Below are 14,025 nucleotides of genomic sequence, written 5' to 3'. Positions count from 1 at the left end.
CAGTCCTCTGGCCACGTGGGTAGTTACCACTTGGAGCTACAGGAGTTCTAGCGGGCCCTTGAGCTGATTTAGTGCCTCTCCTCAGGGCTCGCGTGCAGGACTGGGCAGGCCACTCACTCAATGTCAGCCACAAAGGCCTCCCCAGGACATGCCTCTTGCATCCCAATCCTCCAGCTCCATATATGGTCATTGAAAGCCTGAACCTCATCTCACATCCACACTCTTTTGATTGCCCCAGAAAAGGAAGCCTTGCATTCATTTTGAGAAGCTTTGCTAGGCTCTGGGGATATAGTGATGAGCAAACAGAAGCGTTTCTGCCCTGAAAGGGGTTCATGGCCTGGAGCAGAAGGCAGACAAATCCACTCTGTGCTGTAGAAGGAAGGAACCAGGAGCTAGGAGGACATAGAACAGCCCCTGACCTGGTGCTGGTGGGGAGGTCCCACCAAGAATGATCTCCCTGAGAAAGGAGCTGAGGTTGGGGCTTGCAGGATGAACTAACAGTTTTGAGCACTCAGGGCTTGCTTGGCCAGGATGAACTAACAGTTTTGAGCACTCAGGGCGTGCTTGGCTCTAAATTCTATACATGCATCATCTCCTTCACTCCTGCAGCTACAAGTGCTATTGTTGCCTCCATTTTACAGACAAGGACATCAGGGTTTGCAGAGCTTTTGTAAATGGCCCAAAGCCACTTTTTTTTTTTTTTTTTCCTTTTAAATGCTAGAGCTGGGGATTTGAAGCCTGGCTGTCTGGCTTCAGGTCCTGCATATGTAACCACTAACCACAGCAGATGTTAAGTAAGCAGAGGTGGCAAGATAATAGCCAGCCTGGGGGAGGCAAGCGAGGCCAACTCGGCAGAGCTCAGCACCATGAGTGAGGACAGCCAGGTGCCAGAGGAGGCCTGAAGCCTGGCAGGGCCTTGTAGGGGCTTGGGGGACCTTGCAGGCCACATTATGAATTTTACTGTTTATCCAGAGCACAACAGGTTAGAAAACGCAGAAGGAATTTAAGGACAGGAAACACAGGATCAAAATTGTAATTTTAAAAGATCATTCTGTTTACAGAATGGAGAACAGATTGGAAGGGGGCAGGAGTGGATGTGCGGAGACAAATTTAGAGGCCACTGCAGGGCCCAGGGAGGGATGATGCAGCTTGGAGGAGGGGGCTGTGAAGACACAGGGTGGGTGGGAAGTAGGAGTGCAGAGTTCTCTAGGAGGGAAAATTGACAGTGTTTGGTGACTGGGGCTGCAGGAGAGGGAGGCCTCAGGGAGATGCTTCAGGTTCTGACTTGTGCAACTAGATGAAGAGTGGGGCCATTCACGGAGAGGGAAGACTTCGGGAGAACGACTTATTTTCTGCATTCATCCACACGTTTATGTGACTCTCCAATTCTAGGGGCAGTTTTACTTTGCGAATGTTTAATACTAGCTGTGTCTAAGGGGGGTGGTGTGGCACTTCTGGGAAATGACAAAATGGCAGCCTTGCCTTTTCTGCCCCTTATGGAGCCTGCACTGTCACCAGGAAAGTGACTCACCAGGGCCCACTCCAGCACGTGAAGGGAATGAGCTTCTAGGCAGCTTTTCTGGAGGCAAAATCTCAGCCCCTTCTTTCCAAGCTCCCTCTGCAAGAAATTCATACTCTTTCTAGAATTCCACATTCCCCAAAACCCAGGTTCTCCCAAGGACGGCTGAAAGTAAGGTGGGGATGGGGGACATACACTTAAGCACATGATGTGGTAAGTATGAAGCAGTTCAACAGAAAATCCCAGGGAAGCTGTTCAAAGTCCCACTTCCAGCCTAGAAATTGAAGTAGAGATGAGGCAGTAGCCACTAAACAAATAACAGTAAGCAATGGCTAAGAAGAAGAACCAGCCAACTCCTATCAGTAACACAAAGTTTCATTGTCCCACCTGAAAAACTCTCCTCTGGCAGGTGCTTGTTCCATTCCTCACAGTCCAGGCATTTAGTGAAGCAGGTTTGCTGGACATGGTGGTGCCCATCCAGAAGCCCCCTTTCAGACCAGGGCTTTCCATCCTCCAGCTGCCAGGAATGGAAACTTCTGGAAGCTCATAGCCAAATCCACTCTGGAAACTGCCCTCCACCTCCTTGCTGCCATACTTAAGGTTGGGTGCTCTCCTGAGGCAGCCTTGCCTTAATCAAGACAATCCTAAAGGCCACCCCAGCTGCAGAGCGCCAGCCCCAGAGGGTCCCAGTGTACTGGGCATCCCTGTGGGATTCAGTGCTAAGTGAAAATGTGGGGCTCCCTTGTTTAAATTATTAAGCATTTCAAGACAGCAATGGATGGCATAGCACTAAACCAAGCACTGGGTCTGTCTGAGCACAGGGCCCTGGTGACTATAGTCTGAGCACACCCACAAAATCAGCTCTGCTAGCTTTGGGGCAGTGGGATAAAGTCCAGTCCCATAACCTGAATCAGGCTATGCTGAAGAGCACGCAGTCCTGCTGGGTCCCAGGGCTGTGCTGCTCACTCCCCCATGGCTGGGAACCACCCGGGAGCTTGCGATCCAGCAGTTCTGGTGCAGGACTTGCATTTCTTACCAGCTCCCTGGGGACACCCGAGGCTGACCGTCTTCAGGTCACACTTTAAGTAACAAGGTCCCAAGAGACAGCTCAGGTCAATGATGTGGACCTGAGCATCAGTGTTTCTTTTCACTTGGCCTCTCCGGCTACAGATCTTATCTTTAGGGACCTGGCACTTCTGTTCTGAACTGTGAGTAGATACCTGAGAGTTAGACTCACCTGTTATGTCGTGAGTCAGTTTGGGTTTAGTCAAAGATAGGATCTCCTAAAGGTAGGTAGTCTGTATCAATCTGTTCCTGGTAACAGGAACAAGGACAACACAAAGACACCTTAACAGGTTGTATTTATTGAGCACAAACCATATGCTAGAAACACAACTAATCATCTCACAGGCATTGTCTTTTTTCCCATAGTTTGTAACTGTATTTAGTTGAAAAGTACTATTAACATTAGCAAATACACATTTTCCAGGCCCTATAACCAGTAATTATATTATATATATAAAAAGTATTTAAAGACACATAAACTTTTTACTATTAGTTTTATTTGTTTGAAAATTTTTAATTTATTTTTATTTTTTGGTTGCACCATGCAGCATGTGGTACCTTAGTTCCCCAGCCAGGGATCAATGCATATCCCCTGCATTGGAAATGTGGAGTCTTAACCACTGGGCAACCAGGAAAGTCCCTACTACTAATTTTCATGCATAATCTTGCATATGCCCTCTAACATCCTTGGAGTAGGTACCACCTTGATGCCCATTTTACAGATGTGGAAACTGAAATAAGAACTGTTCAGTAACCTGCCCTTTCTGCCTGGCTCCCAAGTCCTGCTCTTGAATACTCTCAAGCAGTTGGTCTTAGTTGTGAATAAATGGGAACAGGTTTACACTAAACACTTTGCAACGTGAACTCACAGGGGATTGTCCACTTGCTCTTTACAGCCATCCTGAGACACAGCACAGGGATACAGATTATAGATAGAGTGATTGAGGCCTGGAGCTGATGAGTGACTTGCCAAGTTCAGAGCCAGTCTGTGGGAGATGGAAAGCCCAGGGAACTAGGGCTTTGTGGGCACCCCATGCTGTCACTTCTCCATGGGAGGGCTAACAGGAGGAGGAGTGTTTGAGGAGGTGGGGACCCAGCTCCAAGACTGAGGTGTTCAGGCAGTGGCTCCAGGGAAAGGACAAGTCCAGGGACAGCACTGGGGAGACATGTGTTCCCAGGAGGGGCCTTCCTGGAGGCTGGTGCTGAGCTTCTGCTGCCATGGGAGAGGGTGAGAACTTACCCCTTCCTAAGGACTCTCCTCTGATCCTGGAGCAAAGGGCTGGAAGGGAAGCCTCAGACCCTTGGGTTGGAAGACTGACTCCAACTATTGATGGTGAATCGGTCTCAGTGTTTATGCAGTGGAATTAAGAATAGTGCCCTCCCTCCACCCCCAAATTGGCTTGTTAGGAGGATTAAATGATTTCTTCCATGGAGGGCTCTGAGAAGAATGGGTGGTCTTCCTCCTCTGGTAAGAATTGCATGTGTGCTAAGTAGCTTCAGTCGTGTCCGACTCTTTGCAACCCTCTGGACTGTAATCCACCAGGCTCCTCCGTGCATGGGATTCTCCAGGCAAGAATACTCGAGTGGATTGCCACGCCTTTCTCCAGGAGATCTTCCCGACCAGGGATCGAAGCCGGGTCTCCTGCATTGCTGGCAGATTCTTTTACCACTGTGCCACCAGGGAAGCCCTGTAAGTGAGTGTTAGTCGCTCAGTACTGTCTGACTCTTTGTGACCCTATGGACTGTAGCCCACCAGACTCCTCTGTCCATGGGATTCTCCAGGCAAGAATACTGGAGTGGGTTGCCATGCCCTTCTCCAGGGAATCTTCCTGATCCAGGGGTCAAACTCACATCTCTCACATCTCCTGCATTGGCAGGCGGGTTCTTTATGCTAATGCCACCTAGGAAGAGTTCATGCAAGTGGCTCTCACCTCCAACATTGGATGCGACCAACAGCAGGTCCCCTTGAGCTGAGGGCCTGGTACATCCTTGTCTGATCAACTACCAGCCTTCACCGTGTTGGTGGGACCCAGCCCCTACATTTCCATCCTCCAGATCTCCCTTCTGTTGACATGTTGGGAAGCAGATCATTGTTGAAATTCTTCCCCATCCATATGGAATATACACAACCTTCAAAGAAAATGACACCAATTTTCTCTCCAAGTGCGATGAAATAGAAACAGCTCACCTCAGGGTCAGGATGACTTCGTTTTGGTCACAGCTTTGCCCTTAGGTAGCTGTGTGATTTGGGGAAAGCACCTAAACTTTCTGGATGGTGGTTTCCCCACGTAAACTATGGAGAAGTTGGATTGCATTTAATTTAAGAAAAAAGTGCCCTGAGCTCCTACTCCAAGCTGGGCAATGCGTGGGGCCCCAGGGACATAAGACTAGAGAAGCCAAGCCTCTCTCCTCAAGGAATTCCACTCCAGAGGAACACCACTGGAGGAATGCATCATTTAATACTTGGGTTTGGCTCTGACATTCTAGAATTATGCCCATTCTCAGTCTTGACTCCTACCAACAGTATTGTGTTCAATAGTGAACAAATAAATGTCTGTTGTTAATCTTTGTTCTTCCATCAGATACCCACCCATTCTGGTCAAAGAAACATTCCAATGACAACCATCTAAATTTTGAACCACTGGCTTGGTTCTGACGATCTGAGTTCTGAACCACTGGCTTGGTTCAACAATCTAAGTGCTGAACTACCGGCTTGGTATCTGCCCCAACAAGGTCCTCTTGCTGGTCAAAGTCCAATGGCTTCCAAAGTTTAGATCTAGTGATATTATAGGTGACCTTTACTTTCTCTGGGTTAGTGGAGACAGAGACATTGCGAGGTCCCCTCTGACATTCTCCCAGCTTACCTGTGCCCTTTTCCAAGAGGCCTCTGGCTGGTACTTTACATCCGCGGGCCTGGAGGCTTATGTCTCCATAATTCAACAACCACGGCAGCTGGTTCTTTTCTCTTAAGATTTAATACTTGCCATTTATCTGTGTCAAAATTGCAAAGGACCAAGTTTCCAAAGACAGATTTATTATGTGTGTGGAGTGCCTCAGGTGCAGCAGTGCATAGAGATGGGCTGAATTCCATATTTTCTCTCAGTTTTTGTTCTATAAAAATAGCCACTTTGACTCTGCATTCAGACAAGTGAGAAATATACAGTCTTGAGCTGTGAGTCACCACGGGGCATTCACAGGAAGTAACATTATTGTGGGACTGGGTTCTAGCCGTTGGTTTCAGGGTCAGCTGCCAGGCTTACACAGGCACGGGCTTAAGCAAGAAGCATGCTGTAACCAGAACCGACCACATCATTTGGGAGGCTCAGTGCTAAATGAAAATAAGGGGCCTCGAGGTTAAAAAGTAGGAAAAAATTCTGTAATAGATAAAGCTTTTCCCTTTCTTCTGTGGTCTTTCTCTCACTTGTCATGGTGCTTTTCATTTGCTATTTAATGTTATCCTAAGAAAAGTTAAAGTTTTCCGTTAGAGGTACACAATTTTTAAATTTTCATAAAGTCTAGTTGTCTTTTTTTGTTTGTTTGTTTTTTATAGTCGGTACCTATGGCGTTCTTTTGGAGAAGGAAATGGCAACCCACTCCAGTATTCTTGCCTGGAGAATCCCAGGGACAGAGGAGCCTGGTGGGCTGCTGTCTATGGGGTCGCACAGAGTCGGACACAACTGAAGCGGCTTAGCAGCAGAAACACGCTTTTACTGTTTACCTATTTATTGGGCAATGCAAACTTAAATGCAAATGTAAAGCATATAACTCCTAGGTGGAACCACTGAAATTATACAACTGTATTTCGCAGCTTGTCCCCAGCGGGTGTCTTGAGTGCTCTAGAAAAGACAAACCCAAGCTAGGATCAGGAATATAGAAGGAAGAAAGGATCTTCAGGCGGGGAGTTGGCTGAGGGGGTGCTCCAGGCGTGCAGTGTGAATCCTCACTGGTGTCCTGGAACTCCTTCCCAGGATGCAAGGCGCATGTGTGCTCATTCTGGCCTGAGAGCTTCCAGCTTTGCCTTCCTGCCGCCCCCCACCCTATCTTGTGCATCTTGGGGATGGGGGCTGGAGACATCAAGCCAGGCATCTCCTCTTCCCATGAACTCATCACCAACAGGCACAGCAGATGGGTTTCTCCACAGATTTTTAAATGTTCATGCTGGAATGGACATTATTTTCTAATCCTTGGAAACTGTTTTGTCTTATTTGGGCAAAAAGTCTTTGCAGATGTGATTAAGCTGAAGAACTTGCAAGGGAAAGATTATCCTGGGTGGTCTGGGTGGGCCCTAAATGCCATCATAAGTGTCCTTACAAGAGAGAGGCAGAGGGAGATTCCACATGCAGACAGAAGAGAAGTCAGTGTAAAGATGAAGGCAGAGATGGGGTTGATGAGCACAAGGAACGTGGAGCCACCAGAAGCTGCAAGAGGCAAGGAACAGATTTTCCCCTAGAGCTTCTGGAGGGAGCTAAGCGCTGCTGGCAGCTTGGTTTTAGCCAGTGAAATTGATTTTGGACTTCTGACTCACAGAACTATGAGAGAACAGTTCTGTTTCAAGCCACCGTGTTTGTGGTAATTTGTTACAGCAATTTTAGAAAACTAAAACACAAGCTACTAGAATAAGAAGTATAATCAGGAAAGTTGCTAGACACAAGGTCAACACACAAAAATCAACTATATTTCTACAGCAACTAATAAATTAAAAACTAGAATAAAATATTGCATTTATAATAAACATCAAATTCCTATTGTTAAATCCAATGAAAAAAGTATTATTGAGATAAATTAAAGAAGACCTAATTAAATGAAGGTATATACTGTGGTCATGGATTGGAAAACTGCAAGATTCAGTTTTGCAAGATTGCAATACTGCAAGATGTCAATTATCCCCATATTAATCTATAGATTGTATAACGCCTATAAAATTCTGGTAGTTTTTTAACATTGATAAACTGATGCCAAAATTTATATAGAAATGCAAAGGGCAAAGAATAGCCTAGGCAATCTTGAAGAAGAGTAACATCAGACAGCTTACATTACCAGACAAGATCCATTATTAATTTACTGTAATTTAGACAATATGAAACTGTCACAAGGATAGAAACACTTATCAATGGTATAAAATAAAGCTCAGAAACAGACTCACATATATAATGACCTGATTTATTAATAAGGCAGTGCATAAGAAAAGTTTGTTAGTAAATATTTCTCAATTGATTTTATGTAAAAGATAGTACTTCTATTCCTACTTCATATCAAGCATGAAATCAAATACATATGGATAGCAGCTCTAAGTGTTAATGATAAAAAATAAAGTTGTAGAATAAAGCATAGAATAATGTCTTCATGACTCTGAATAAGCAAAGCTTTTTTTTTTTTTTTAAAGGACACAAAACTGCTAACCAACTAAAGAAAAATATATTGATAATTTAGAATAACTTTGGTTTTCTAAAAGACATCATTAAGAGAGTAAAAAGGTAATGAATGCCCAGAGTAGAAAAGATATCTGCAGTACATATATCTAATTAAGAACTTGTATCCAGAACATACAAAGAACTCCTACAAATCAATTAGAAAAAGACAACCCAATAGAAAAAATTGGCAAAAGGCTTTAATAGACACGTCACCAAGAGAACATCTGAAGGGTGGCAAACAAACAGAAAAACAAAAAAGAGCCCTAAACCAACCACATGAAGTGAAGTGAAGTGAAGTGAAGTGAAGTCGCTCAGTCGTGTCCGACTCTTTGCGACCCCATGGACCGCAGCATACCAGGCTCCTCGTCCATGGAATTTTCCAGGCAAGAGTACTGGAGTGGGGTGCCATTGCCTTCTCCACCAACCACATGACGAGGTACTAAATGTCATTAATTATCAAGGAAATGCCTCAATTGTACTACCATACACCCACCAAAATGGCTAAAGTGATAAAGATGAAAGGTTTCAAATCAAGGTAGGTGAGGGTATGGCGCAAAAGGAATTCTCCTACACTGCTGGCAGGAGTGTAAATCAGTGCAATTATTTTGATCAACTGTTTGTCAGTGTCTAATAAAGCTGAACATATGCATACCTCATGACCCAGTTATACACCAAATAGAAAGGCATTCATGCATTCACCAAACAATATGTACTATAATGATCATAGCAGCATTATGGGTATTACCCAAATGTCCACCAGAATAAATAGAGATATTCATATAATGGATGTCTATACAGATGTGAAAATACATGGTCTAATTCCATGCAACAACATGTATGAAACTCAGAAACATAATATTGAGTGAAAAAAACTAGATTCCAGTAAATACCATTTATTATTCCATTTGTATAGAGCCCCAAAACCAACAAAACAAATCTTTACTGTTAGACTCTGGAACAATGTCTCCCCTTCGGTAGGTGCAGTAACTGGAAGGGACCACAGAGAGGGACTTGGGGGTACTGGTCATGTTTTGTTTCTTTTTTTTTCTTTTTTAAAATTACTTAATTTATTTTAATTGGAGGATAATTACTTTATGTATTGTGATGGTTTTTGCCATACATCAATATGAATGAGCCATGGGTGTACCATGCGTCCCCCATACTGAACCTCCATCCCACCTCCCTCCCCACCCCATCCCTCTGGGTTGTCCTAGAGCACCAGCTTTGAGTGCCCTGCTTCATGCATCAAACTTGCACTGGTTATCTATTTTGCATATGGTAGTATACACGTTTCAATGCTATTCTCTCAAATCATCCCACCCTGGCCTTCTCCCACATAGTCCAAAAGTCTGTTCTTTACTTCTGTGTTTTGTTTTTTTTTTTTTTTGCTGCCTTGCATATAGGATCATCATTGCTGTCTTTCTAAATTCCATATATTATGTGTTAATATATAGTATTTGTGTTTCTCTTTGTGACTTACTTCACTCTGTATAATAGGCTCCAGTTTCATCCACCTCATTAGAACTGACTCAAATGTGTTCCATTGTGTGTATGTACCACAACTTCCTTATCCATTTGTCTGCTGACGGACATCTAGGTTGCTTCCATGTCCTGGCTATTGTAAACAGTGCTGCGATGAACATTGGGGTGCATGTGTCTCTTTCAATTCTGGTTTCCTCCGTGTGTATGCCCAGCAGTCGGATTGCTGGGTGCTGACCAAGGTTGCATTGGTCAGTTCAGTCACTCAGTTGTGTCCGACTCTTTGCAACCCCGTGGACTGCAGCACACCAGGCTTCCCTGTCCATCACCAACTCCTGGAGCTTGCTCAAACTCATGTCCATTGAGTCGGTGATGCCATTCAATCATCTCATCCTCTGTGGTCCCTTTCTCCTCCTGCCTTCAATCTCTCCCAGCATCAGGGTCTTTTCAAATGAGTCAGTTCTTCACATCAGGTGGCCAAAGCATTGGAGTTTCAACTTCAGCATCAGTCCTTTCAAAGAATATTCAGGACTAATTTCCTTTATTTTTTAATTTTTTGATTTAGATTTATTTATTTTAATTGGAGGGTAATTACTTTACAATATTGTGTTGGTTTGCCATACATCAACATGAATCTGCGATGGGTGTTCCCAATCCTGAACCCCCCTCCCACCTCCGTCCCTGTACCATCCCTCTGGGTCATCCCAGTGCACCAGCCCTGAGCATCCTGTATCATGCATCAAACCTGGACTGGCAATTCGTCTCTTATATGATATTATACATGTTTCAATGCCATTCTCCCAAATCATCCCACCCTCTCCCTCTCCCACAGAGTCCAAAAGACTGTTTTGTACATCTGTGTCTCTTTTGCTCTCTCGCATACAGGGTTATTGTTACCATCTTTCTAAATTCCATATATATGCATTAGTATACTGTATTGGTGTTTTTCTTTCTGGCTTACTTCACGCTGTATAATAGGCTCCAGTTTCATCCACCTCATTAGAATTGATTCAAATGTATTCTTTTTAATGGCTGGGTAATACTCCATTGTGTATATGTACCACAGCTTTCTTATGCATTCATCTGCTGATGGACATCTAGGTTGCTTCCATGTCCTGGCTATTATAAACAGTGCTGCGATGAACATTGGGGTACACGTGTCTCTTTCAATTCTGGTTTCTGGGGTGTGTATGCCCAGCAGTGGGATTGCTGGGTCATAAGGCCGTTCTATTTCCAGTTTTTAAAGGAATCTCCACACTGTTCTCCATAGTGGCTGTACTAGTTTGCATTCCCACCAACAGTGTAAGAGGGTTCCCTTTTCTCCACACCCTCTCCAGCATTTATTGCTTGTAGACTTTTGGATCGCAGCCATTCTGACTGGCGTGAAATGGTACCTCATAGTGGTTTTGATTTGCATTTCTCTGATAATGAGTGATGTTGAGCATCTTTTCATGTGTTTGTTAGCCATCTGTATGTCTTCTATGGAGAAATGTCTATTTAGTTCTTTGGCCCATTTTTTTGATTGGGTCATTTATTTTTCTGGAATTGAGCTGCAGGAGTTGCTTGTATATTTTTGAGATTAGTTGTTTGTCAGTTGCTTCATTTGCTATTATTTTCTCCCATTCTGAAGGCTGTCTTTTCACCTTGCTTATAGTTTCTTTTGTTGTGCAGAAGCTTTTAATTTTAATTAGGTCCCATTTGTTTATTTTTGCTTTTATTTCCAATATTCTGGGAGGTGGGTCATAGAGGATCCTGCTGTGATGTATGTCAGAGAGTTTTTTTGCCTATGTTCTCCTCTAGTTTTATAGTTTCTGGTCTTACGTTTAGATCTTTAATCCATTTTGAGTTTATTTTTGTGTATGGTGTTAGAAAGTGTTCTAGTTTCATTCTTTTACAAGTGGTTGACCAGTTTCCCCAGCACCACTTGTTAAAGAGATTGTCTTTAATCCATTGTATATTCTTGCCTCCTTTGTCAAAGATAAGGTGTCCATATGTGCGTGGATTTATCTCTGGGCTTTCTATTTTGTCCCATTGATCTATATTTCTGTCTTTGTGCCAGTACCATACTGTCTTGATGACTGTGGCTTTGTAGTAGAGCCTGAAATCAGGCAGGTTGATTCTTCCAGTTCCATTCTTCTTTCTCAAGATTGCTTTGGCTATTCGAGGTTTTTTGTATTTCCATACAAATTGTGAAGTTATTTGTTCTAGCTCTGTGAAAAATACCGTTAGTAGCTTGATAGGGATTGCATTGAATCTATAAATTGCTTTGGGTAGTATACTCATTTTCACTATATTGATTCTTCCAATCCATGAACATGGTATATTTCTCCATTTATTAGTGTCCTCTTTGATTTCTTTCACCAGTGTTTTATAGTTTTCTATATATAGGTCTTTAGTTTCTTTAGGTAGATATATTCCTAAGTATTTTATTCTTTTCATTGCAATGGTGAATGGAATTGTTTCCTTAATTTCTCTATTTTCTCATTATTAGTGTATAGGAATGCAAGGGGTTTCTGTATATTGATTTTATATCCTGCAACTTTACTATATTCATTGATTAGCTCTAGTAATTTTCTGGTAGATTCTTTAGGGTTTTCTATGTAGAGGATCATGTCATCTGCAAACAGTGAGAGTTTTACTTCTTCTTTTCCAATTTGGATTCCTTTTATTTCTTTTTCTGCTCTGATTGCTGTGGCCAAAACTTCCAAAACTATGTTGAATAGTAGTGGTGAAAGTGGGCACCCTTGTCTTGTTCCTGACTTTAGGGGAAATGCTTTCAATTTTTCACCATTGAGGATAATGTTTGCTGTGGGTTTGTCATATATAGCTTTTATTATGTTGAGGTATGTTCCTTCGATTCCTGCTTTCTGGAGAGTTTTTATCATAAATGGATGTTGCGTTTTGTCAAAGGCTTTTTCTGCATCTATTGAGATAATCATATGGCTTTTATTTTTCAGTTTGTTAATGTGGTGTATTACATTGATTGATTTGCAGATATTTAAGAATCCTTGCATCCCTGGGATAAAACCCACTTGGTCATGGTGTATGATCTTTTTAATGTGTTGTTGGATTCTGATTGCTAGAATTTTGTTAAGGATTTTTGCATCTATGTTCATCAGTGATATTGGCCTGTAGTTTTCTTTTTTTGTGGAATCTTTGTCAGGTTTTGGTATTAGGGTGATGCTGGCCTCATAGAATGAGTTTGGAAGTTTACCTTCATCTGCAATTTTCTCGAAGAGTTTAAGTAGGATAGGTGTTAGCTCTTCTCTAAATTTTTGGTAGAATTCAGCTGTGAAGCCGTCTGGACCTGGGCTTTTGTTTGCTGGAAGATTTCTGATTACAGTTTCAATTTCTGTGCTTGTGATGGGTCTGTTAAGATTTTCTATTTCTTCCTGGTTCAGTTTGGAAAGTTGTACTTTTCTAAGAATTTGTCCATTTCTTCCATGTTGTCCATTTTATTGGCATATAATTGCTGATGGTAGTCTCTTATGATCCTTTGTATTTCTGTGTTGTCTGTTGTGATCTCTCCATTTTCATTTCTAATTTTATTGATCTGATTTTTCTCCCTTTGTTTCTTGATGAGTCTGGCTAATGGTTTGTCAATTTTATTTATCCTTTCAAAGAACCAGCTTTTGGTTTTGTTGATTTTTGCTATGGTCTCTTTTGTTTCTTTTGCATTTATTTCTGCCCTAATTTTTAAGATTTCTTTCCTTCTACTAACCCTGGGGTTCTTCATTTCTTCCTTTTCTAGTTGCTTTAGGTGTAGAGTTAAGTTATTTATTTGACTTTTTTCTTGTTTCTTGAGGTATGCCTGTATTGCTATGAACTTTCCCCTTAGCACTGCTTTTACAGTGTCCCACAGGTTTTGGGTTGTTGTGTTTTCATTTCCATTCATTTCTATGCATATTTTGATTTCTTTTTTGATTTCTTCTGTGATTTGTTGGTTTTTCAGCAGTGTGTTATTCAGCCTCCATATATTGCAATTTTTAATATTTTTTCTCCTGTAATTGAGATCTAATCTTACTGCATTGTGGTCAGAAAAGATGCTTGGAATGATTTCAATTTTTTTGAATTTACCAAGGGTAGATTTATGGCCCAGGATGTGATTTATCCTGGAGAAGGTTCTGTGTGCACTTGAGAAAAAGGTGAAATTCATTTTTGGGGGTGAAATGTCCTATAGATATCAATTAGGTCTAACTGGTCTATTGTATCATTTAAAGTTTGTGTTTCCTTGTTAATTTTCTGTTTAGTTGATCTATCCATAGGTGTGATAGGGTATTAAAGTCTCCCACTATTATTGTGTTATTGTTAATTTCCCCTTTCATACTTGTTAGCATTTGTCTTACATACTGCAGTGCTCCTATGTTGGGTGCATATATATTTATAATTGTTATATCTTCTTCTTGGATTGATCCTTTGATCATTATGCAGTGACCTTCTTTGTCTCTTTTCACAGCCTTTGTTTTAAAGTCTATTTGATCTGATATGAGTATTGCTACTCCTGCTTTCTTTTGGTCCCTATTTGCATGGAATATATTTTTCCAGCCCTTC

This window comes from Bos javanicus, chromosome 15 (assembly GCF_032452875.1).
Source record: "Bos javanicus breed banteng chromosome 15, ARS-OSU_banteng_1.0, whole genome shotgun sequence".
NCBI classification, from domain to species: Eukaryota; Metazoa; Chordata; class Mammalia; order Artiodactyla; family Bovidae; genus Bos; species Bos javanicus.
This window is presented reverse-complemented; position numbering follows the sequence as displayed.